This window comes from Eubalaena glacialis, chromosome 11, assembly GCF_028564815.1.
Source record: "Eubalaena glacialis isolate mEubGla1 chromosome 11, mEubGla1.1.hap2.+ XY, whole genome shotgun sequence".
NCBI classification, from domain to species: Eukaryota; Metazoa; Chordata; class Mammalia; order Artiodactyla; family Balaenidae; genus Eubalaena; species Eubalaena glacialis.
The window spans coordinates 62,034,921-62,045,168 of NC_083726.1; positions in this window are offsets into that span (position 1 = coordinate 62,034,921).

A 10,248-nucleotide genomic window follows, 5' to 3' on the forward strand; every position below is an offset into this window, starting at 1 on the left:
AGCCACCTCCTCCCCTTCCCCAGTCCCCCGTGGTGAGCGTTTCCCCAACGCCCTCCCAGTCCTGCAGTCCTTGAAACAGAAACCCAGTCTCCCTCAGCCTCAGACCCCCAGGTGCGCGCACCTCGGAAAACTTGATCTCGGACTTGGCCGGCTCCATCCGACTCCCCCGCCCCCGCCCCTCCTGGTCCATCATGCCTCTCGCCCGTTTGCAGGTCGCGTTTTCCGTAATAACCTTTAATGCGGCTGGCCACGGCCCAAATGTTCGCAATGGAGCGCTGGGCCCCGCGCATCAGATGGACGATGAAGTGTTAATCATCCCCCAGGGAGCAGTCCCGCGGAAAGTCGTCATTAATTTCTCTGAATTACACCAATTCCGAGACATTCTTTATGGACAGACAGTGCGGGAGACAGTTATATGACAGGACTTGCTGTGCTAAGCAGATGTGGGAGAGATTGCGTCGCCCCATGAATACTAAACAATCGCTCGGAAGAAACCCCACTAGCTTCTGCTCTCGGAGCTGGGAAGCCGCCCAACACACCCCCACCCCCATGGTCACACCCACCCCAGCTTCTTAAGTGGCCTCCTCAACTCCCCTCCAGAGTCGCGCCTCTGCCTCAGAGTGGGAAGTGCCTCTGGGGGTCTTACCCTCACCTTCCTGGGACCCTCCAAGGACCCACAAACGCCCTTGCTTTCTCTGCCACAGCCTTTGCTCCCTACATTCCTTCCAGAGCCTGACCTGCTTTCTGAACTCCTGTCTGTCATCCCCACTCTGATCCTCCTCCAGCTCTCCTTCTAGAAGACTCACCACCCTGACCATCTCTGAGTTTCCATCTGGCATCGCCCCATCCTCGTTCTTCCACCTCCCCACCCCACCCCATCTCTCTACCACTCCATCCTCCTCCACCTGCTGCATCACTCCACCTCCCCACCCTGTCCCACCCCCATCTCTCTGACCCCCTCATTCTGACCACCTGCTTCTCTTACCCATCTCCCAGCGGGCTCTGCTTTCCCATTGCCTCCATCTCTCCAACCTGCTGCATTCTACCATTTTGCCCCATTTCAAGTCATTGCCCCTACATCTGCTTTCACATTTCTCCCACTCTTCAGACTCTAGAGGGGAAGGGCGAGGTTCAGAGCAGAATGAAAGGAAGGTTTGCCCCCCTTTCCTCTCTCCTCAAGCCCTCTGCCTGCCCTCCTCCCTCTCTTCCTTCTGGCAGACAGGACAAGCGTAAACGAGAGCTGAAGAGACTTCTCCCCACAAGCAAAGCGGTGGGCGGGAGGTAGAGGGTGACCAGGGAAAAACCTGCCGAGGCAACTCGGTCACACCTGAGAGAAGCCCCGCCCACTAAGGCGCGCCCCGCCCCCTCCTAAGTGGCCTCGCGAGGCCCGTCCAGGCCAGCCCACAGCTCGCCCCGCCCCAAGTCCGAAAGGGCTCTTGGCAGCGCTGGGACCTCGGTCACCCCAAAGCCACTCCCTCTCGGGAGAGGGCAGAGGCAAAGGGTGACTGTTCCCCCATCAGGTGGTCCCACCACCCTCGCCTCCACTCGGGCTGGAGGGAAGAGCACCCCCTCTGCTCCTAGCTGGGTTTGGGGGAGAGAAAGGAAAGTGCGCAGCCTCTGCGCCTTTTCCCCTCGCAGATAATTTATGTCTGAGAGCCGAGCAGATGGTGGGTAATTTAGCAATTACCGTGTGCAGGAATGGGACTCGCGCCTCCACACGGAAGCCAAAGATTCCCTGCCGCAGTCTCATCTTCTTTTCTGCCCGTTTTCTCTATTTTGTCTCGCCTTCCCCCCTCCCGCCCCGCCTTGCTGAATCCCACCGCTCAAGGGGAGAGGATCTCCTTCTATGGGTCCCTTTTCCTTCTGATCCCTTCCTGTATCGGCGGAGGATTTGTGCCTCAGGAAACGAGTAGAGCTGCCTGCTCACTGGAAGTTCTTCTCTCCTCTCACCTTAATCCTTCTTGCTGCTGTAAGTGACCACACTGTTCTGGGAAATTGTGAGGCTCTCTCCCAACCTTCTCCCCTCCCCCTGTTTCTTCAGGTTTTCCATATTTCTCCCAGATATCTAGGTTCCACATCCCAGGCTTCAGAAGAGGCTTCTGGGCTCTTAAGATAGACCCAGGAGCTGAGGAGTTTGGGTCTCTATCTGCAAGGGCGGCAAGGGGGAAGGCAGTGGTTATTATGGTAAGAACGGTGAGAGAGCCTTTTGGAGCTCTGTGCACACAGTGAGTGTGTAGTAAGTGTGAAATGGCTGATTGAGAAGCTGGGCTTAGTGAGGTGAGGGAGGGTAGAGGGGACTGGAATAAGGCTGGAAGGGTCTGGAATGCCTCCTCCCTGTTCCACTCCCTTCCTCTCTGGGCCACCTGGAGAAAGGATGCTCTAAGACAGGCCCTGAGCATGGAGACCTCCCTAAGCGGAGGGGGCTGTCCTCCCCTCCATCCACCTCCACCAGCCCAGCCCAGGACACCCACCACCAAGAGCCCAGTACCCCACACTCCCTCTCTTCAGCTAGGGCTCCCAAGTCTCTGACCCCTAACTCTGCACACCAGCCTGATGCCCCCATTCCGGCAGAACCTTAGGTGACCTCTGGGCTCTGAAGAGCTGGGCTCTTGAGCTTTAAGACACCCCCACCATCACCTCCCCCAGATCCTCCTCATTCCTCAACACCAAAGGAGCACTAATTAATTAGCGTGTGCAACCAGCCATGGGCACGATCTCGTTACTCACCACAGGGACCCGCTGTTAACACACCAGACCCCTGGGACGCGGGCACACACTAATTACACAGCCAGCAGCTCAGCTAATCACAGCTCCTGGTGACACTGTGGCTCACAGAGGAATCCCCAGCTTCCCTCTCCTCTCCCCAACACCCACCCCTCCACGCTCCTGCCTCCTAGAACAGAAGGCTGGAAAGGAGGGGGTAAAGACTGGTTAGGAAAAATTGAAACTTGCTGGGAAACAGGAGGCCAGTCATGGAGTAGCTGAGGGGAGAGTGGGGATGAAAAGTTAGAAAGAAAAGAGAATTTTCCTACTAATCACTTTGGGCTATAAACAGTCACTCTGAAATTAGTAACTGCAGCAAGAGGGAGTGCTGGTTAGACTACAGGAAGGACTTCCCGGGGAAGTGCTAGGATCGGATTGGGCCTGGGAAAGAGCAGCTTTTCTCCCTATAAGCAGGAGGCAAGAGACGATGGCCACTGAGTTGGAGGAGGAAGGGAGAGAGGGGAAGTTTCAGGAACTCAGGTATCTGGTTCCATGCTGTCCCCAGCTGTAGTTCAAGGGTACAGAGAGGAGGCAGCCTCACTGCAGACACAGATAGACGGCTTCCCCCCACACACGTCCCATTGACTTTGCCATTCCGCTGTCACTCCACAGCTTCTCCAAGATTTAACATATTGACTCTTCGAGCTGCAGAAAATTGAATTTTCTTCATTACGACTGTCTCCCGACAAAAGCAGCTCATAAATTCTCCCATCTTTTTCAGGCTTCCCACCCCCTCACCACCCAACATCTCTCAAGGGGATTCACATATTTGAACATACAATTCACATAGGTGTAAAGGCAAGGCATGACCAGCACTCTCCAGGGACATACCACCCACCAAGACCATCCCTCGCTGCCCACACCCAGATACAGTCTACACCCGGACCAGGCCGCTGCTTTCAGGAATGAGGGTGCATGTCTTCTACAACCAGGGTCCGTGTATATGGTACTCATGTGCCCCATAGAGCAGATACAGTTGGTCCGTACCAGGGGACTAAAAGGCCCCATGCCTCAGCCATACGTGTACTTCTCCTGTACCCTAACAGCACTCTCACAGATGTCATTCCCACATGGGACAGATTCATATATCCTGACATGCAATATTCACTGCAGGTTCACCTCTGCGCTGCCTGGGCAGAGCTAAAGGCCCCTCCCCACAGCATCATAGCTCTGTGCACGGTCCCACCAGGGGATAAGCCCACAAGTAGGAAACAGGCACAAGTTCATATGATTTGTACAGACACAGAGAGAAGAAGGGAAACATCTCCTAGGACCTAGTAGGGAGTCTTCCTTCACACCATAGCAACTGATGCTGTCTCCTCCCAACACTACCCCCAGCCTATACACAGACTAAGGTGGTCCCCCATGGACTGCAGCCTAGCGCCTCAGCAGTCCTCCCCAAGGCCCAGACACCCTCTTCCACCATGGGGGGTGGGTGTTGGGATTGGTTCCCCACCCAAGAGTGTGCTCTCTCCATCTGACTCTCCTTCACTTTGGCCCCAGGAACAGAATTGGGGGAGGTCAGGGCCTAGTAGAAGTTCCTTTTGATACCTGTGCCAGTCTGGCAGCTGAGGCTATAATGGATGGGCAAGAGGCCAGGCTGATGGCCAGCACCATGTGGCTCGTGCCCAGGGCCAGATTGGGGCGGGATGTAGTGGGCTGGGTGCCCAGGCACTCCACCCTCCAAAATGCCATACAATCTGTGAGTGGAAAGAGACAGAAAGAGGGACCCAGATAGATACAGACAAGGACACCCACTGAGACCAGACTAAGCCAGTCTCTGCCCCCATCCTGGCCCCTCAACAGCTGCTCCCTCCCCCATAACTCTGACCCAGGCACAAAGGGAAGTTACCCTGAAATGGCAGGAGGGAGGCCAACCAGTTTTTTCAAGTATGAAGAGCCCAAACTTACACAACAGGAATTAGGGGTTTGGCAGTGCAACCAGAAAAGAGAAGGATGATTCCTCAATTAGGAGAGGGGTTGAGACTTGGGGGGGGTCTTTTTCAATGCATTTTTATGTGCGCTAATTAACATGCCAATGTTATGCACAGGGCAGATGAACATCTATTGTCTTTGTAATCCCAACCTGCTGTAATGGTATTTATACACAAACACACACACATACCCCCACACACACACTCTTTATTTTATCTATGATTGGCTCCTCTGTTTCTCCCAATGCCTGAATTTCTGAATCTTCTCCTTTAAGAGCAAGTCTGGAGCAACAGAAAGATGGCCAGGAAGGCCTAGCTCCACAGTACAAGGAATGGCTTTCTGGAGACTGGGAAGTATTTCGGACCGTGTATGTCCAGAAGCAGAACAACTTCCTCCACCCAGCCTCACCCCCACACCTGCTCCTTCCACTAAGGTCCCCATCTCAAGGAGGAACTCCCCTCCACCAAGCCAGGAACCTGGGATCAGCCATGACTCTTCCTTCTCCCTGGGTTAGGGATAGGATTAGGGAGTCTGTTGCACTCATTGATTTAAGTGACAATTCTTTTAAGCAAAAAGTTTAACTTTTTTAGAGTCACACGTCCATAGGCATCAAAATGACTTGCCTCCCTCTCCTTCACTCCCACAACCTGCCCATGCCACCTCCTAAATAACTCTTGAGCCTACCCACTTGGCTCCATTCTCTCTAGCAGATGAGAAGCAGCTCTCAGCAAGATGACTGAGCTGCCTCCTTACTGCTTTCCCAGGCTCCAGGGTTACCCTCTCTATTCTCATGGCACTGGGGAGGCCTGCAAAGCTTAGGGGACGTGCCCACCCACACAATTTCCCAGGGAGAAGTATTTTGAAACTGCTAGAAAGGAGATAGAACTGTCAAGTGCATAAAATCAACGACTAAATTTATGCCTATAACACAGCTTTGTTTATTTTGTAATAATGTGAAAATTTTCAAACTTTTCAGTAGAGTATAAAAATAATAAAAACTATAGGAATAACACACTATTGAGGGGAAAAGACCACTTCTATCACCAGTCACCTTGGGGCCTGAGGCTCCACCAACATTTGAAGGTCTTTCCAGAGGTATCTTTTCTCCCAGGACAACTCTATCAAATCTAGAATGTTGACTCAACCCCACGTTGATGGAAAGTGGAATTGGCACATGGCTAAATTCGATCTCCAGCCCCTTTGCAGTGAGGTGAGGCCATATAACTGGTTATCACCAGTGGGATATAAGCAGAAGTGATGTGTTACTTCTGGACTGAGGAGGTTAACAATGGTTATGGGGACTACCCTGGTGGCACAGTGGTTAAGAACCCGCCTGCCAATGCAGGGGACACGGGTTTGAGTCCTGGTCTGGGAAGATCCCACATGCCGCGGAGCAACTAGGCCCGTGAGCCACAATTACTGAGCCTGCACGTCTGGAGCCTGTGCTCCGCAACAAGAGAGGCCGCGATAGTGAGAGGCCCGCGCACTGCGATGAAGAGTGGCCCCCACTTGCCACAACTAGAGAAAGCCCTCACACAGAAACGAAGACCCAACACAGCCATAAATAAATAAATAAATAAATAAATAAATAAATAAATAAAAAGAACCCGCCTGCCAATGCAGGGGACACAGGTTCGAGCCCTGGTCCGGGAAGATCCCACATGCCGCTGAGCAACTGAGCCTGTGCGCCACAACTACCGAGCCTGCACTCTAGAGCCAGTGAGCCACAACTACTGAAGCCCGCGCGACTAGAGCCCGTGCCCTGCAACAAAGAGAAGCCACCGCAATGAGAAGCCCTCGCACCACAACGAAGAGTAGCCCCTGCTCGCTGCAACTAGAGAAAGCCTGCGCGCAGCAACAAAGACCCAAAGCAGCCATAAATAAATAAATAAATAAACAAAAATTTATATTAAAAAAAATAGTGGTTATGGCTTCTCCACATGCTTACTCTTCCCCATCTGCTGGCAGGATGACACCTGGGCAACCCGAGGCCATGTGGTTAAGATGGCAGATCCACAGCATGAACAGATCCAGATTCCCAAGTTACTTAACTACAAATATTCACATTAGATTATGTGATACATAAGTGTTTATCATGTTAAGATGCTGAGATCTGGGCATTGTCTGTTGCAGCTGTTATATCTACTCTAATATACGAATCAAGGTAATGAGGCCAAAATGGCAAGAAACCAGGCTTAAGGCACCATAGAATTTGGACTGTAATGGAATGTAGAGGGCAGAGGGAAGCACTTGGGATTCAGAAATTCTTTTTTTTTCTTTTGGCCTCGCCGCCCGGCATGCAGGATCTTAGTTCCCTGACCAGGGATGGAACCCATGCCCCCTGTAGTGGAAGCACAGGATCCTAATCACTGGACCACCAGGGAATTCCCAGGATTCAGAAATTCTTTTTTTTTTTTTTTTTAAAGACAAGACCGCTTTTTAGGTTTATTTTTTATTTTATTTTATTGGCTGCATGGCACGGCATGTGGGATCATAGCTCCCCAACCAGGGATCAAACCCGCACCCCCTGCACTGGAAGTGCAGGGACTTAACTGCTGGACCACCAGGGAAGTCCCAGAAATTCTTGATTTGAATATCATACTAGTTCTGTGACTCTGGTCAAGTTATTTAGTACTTCTGAGCCTTGGTTTCTTCATTAATAAAAATTACATAGTATCAATAATAATACAAGCCATTTCATAGTACTGGTTGTGAGGATCAAATCAGTCCAAGAAGGTTAAAAGGCCTTTGAAACCAGAAAGCTACACTGTCATTGGCTGTTATTCCAGCAGTTGACACATAATGCTTATTTAAAATCTGTTGAATAAATAACTATAAATGAATGAGAATAAATAGATGGATAAGTTCTCAGAGCCACATCTTCTCGTCACTAATAAAGGAAGGACTAAGGTGATCTGAACACTTTGAGATTAGAGTAGGTCTGTGAGTCCATGGAGTGAAGGAGGAGCTCCAGGACCTGAGTATTATTGAGAACACTATACTATACCACCCTTCCACTTAGCCTGAAGAAATAAAGCCAAAGAACTAAGAGGACAAAAGAAAATGGGTTAGGGACCCTAAAGAGAAATCCGAAAGAATCCAACTTTGCCCTAAAATAATGTTAATGTTTTTCCTACTGGTATGGACTGAATGTGTTCACTCAAAATTCATATATTGAAACCCTAAACAGCAATTTGATAGTAGTTGGGGATGGGGCCTTTGGGAGGTAATTCGGGTTAGATGAGGTCATGAGGGTGGGGCCCTCATGATGGGATTAGTGCCCTTATAAGAAGAGATCAGAGAGCTTGTCTTTTCTCATTCTCTTCCATGTGAGGACACAGTGAGAACTCCGCTGTCTACAAGCCAGGAAGAGAGTCCTCACCAGGAGCCAAATCAGCCAGCACCATGATCTTGGACTTTCCAGCCTTCAGAAACATGAGAAATAAATTCCTGTTGTTTGTGCCACTCATTCTATGGTATTTTATTATGGCAGCCTGAGCAGACTAAGCAGCAGACTAAGCAGACTAAGACACCTACTTCCCACAGAGTACACAGTTTGGATACACTAGTAACAGCCTACAATGTCTGATGCACCAGCTGCTTCTGTATGTTTGTAAAGCACCCAGCAGAGTGCCTGGCACATGGCAGGCACTCAGCAAATACTAGCCATTATGATTTTCTGCGAAAGCATCTTGTTATATTGGAAAAGGTATGGGTTTCAGAATAAGATTGTTCTGAGAGATCCTGGGCAAGTTACTCTTAGAGTTTCAGATTCTTCATCTGTAAAATTTGATAGCATCTTGCAGGGTTATTGTGATGATTCAGTGCGGGAAAGGGCCCCCTCAAACAGTAGGCACTCAACTAGTGGTAGCTCCTCAAAACATTCCAAGAGTCCAAGACCACCTTCCATTCAACATTTATTACGTATCAGGCACTGGGCTAGATGAAGCAATACCAGAGTTAGGGCTTTTACAAAAGATAAAAGAGACTTTAAACTTCAGGAAGATAGGATTCATTTTGTAGCACCTTCTTCCACAGGCTCTAGAAAGCTTTCCAAAGATCATGTCAATCTTCCCCCAGCCCCATCAGGAGTCAGCCTGTATTCTGAAAACAGCAACAGTCCCAAGATCTCACAACCTCACTCGGAAGGATTCTTTTTTTTTTTAATATTTATTTATTTATTTGGTTGTGCTGGGTCTTAGTTGCGGCTTGCGGGCTCCTTAGTTGCGGCTTGCTGGCTCCTTAGTTGTGGCAGGTGGGCTCCTTAGTTGCGGCATGCAAACTCTTAGTTGCAGCATGCATGTGGGATCTAGTTCTCTGACCAGGGATTGAACCTCGGGCCCCCTGCATTGGGAGCATGGATTCTTAACCACTGAGCCACCAGGGAAGTCCCAAAAGGATTCTTTAATCCCTACAGCTGTCACTTCCACCAGTCTTCACAACATTACTCTCCTTGTTAAAAAATTCTCAGTGACTAACTTCCTACTCCTAATGGGAATCAAGTCCAAATCTTTTAACCTGATGGAAAACACTAGCTACTATAAAACATAAAGCCCCAAATTTTAGTGATTTAACAAAATAGAAATTGATTTTTTGGTCAAGTGAAGTCCAAAACACATGTTCCTGATTAGCAGGCAGTTCTCTGCCAAGTAGTGATTCAGGGTGTTAGGTTCCTTCCAACCTGTGGCTCCACAATCTTTAACATTTAGCCTTCAAGTCCACTGTACTTAAGGTCCTATGCATCAAGCCAAAAAGGAAAGAACATGAAGGATCTCCCTTGGGAGGTTTCACGGGCCAGGCATGGAACTGCATCACTTAGAGGGAAACTGAAAAATGTGGTCCAGCTGTGTGTCCAAGAAAAAGAAGGAAAGAGATTCTGATAAACACATAGCAGGCCCTGCCTCACCTGGCATTCAAGATTCTTCACACGCTGGCTTAAACCTACCTTTCACACTTGATACCATTTACCTTTCAAACTTTATACCATTACCCAGGTATGGCTATTAGTCAGCATTGCTGCCAGAACAACCAATCCCAAAATCTCAGTGGCTTGCAGCAACAAAGATTGATCTCTGACTTACGTATATGCAGACCATGGGCAGCACTTCTCATTCGGGGACACAGGCAGAAGGAGCAACCCTCATGTGGAATATGCCCATTTTAGTGGCAGAGAGAAACAAGAAAGTGTAAATTCACATGCTCAAACATGACATGAGTCACATCTGTTCACAACCCATTGGCCAAAACACGAAAAATGATCGAGTCCAAAATCAATGAAATGAGACATATACTCCGTCCACAGGAGATACTGCAAGTCACGTGGCAATGGGCAGAGAAGGAGAAAGTAAATAATTTCAAACAATAAGTCAATCTAATACAATGGCCATCTTCCATCTGGAGTACATGACAGACATTACTGATTAATCCTAGCACTCTTTCCTCAGAATCCTCCTCAACACAACATTTCAGGCAGTCATTATCAATAATCTGAGTTTGGGGGAAAAAAGTTGAGATTGATGTGTTGTTCTTATATGACTTCCTAGGCTCCAG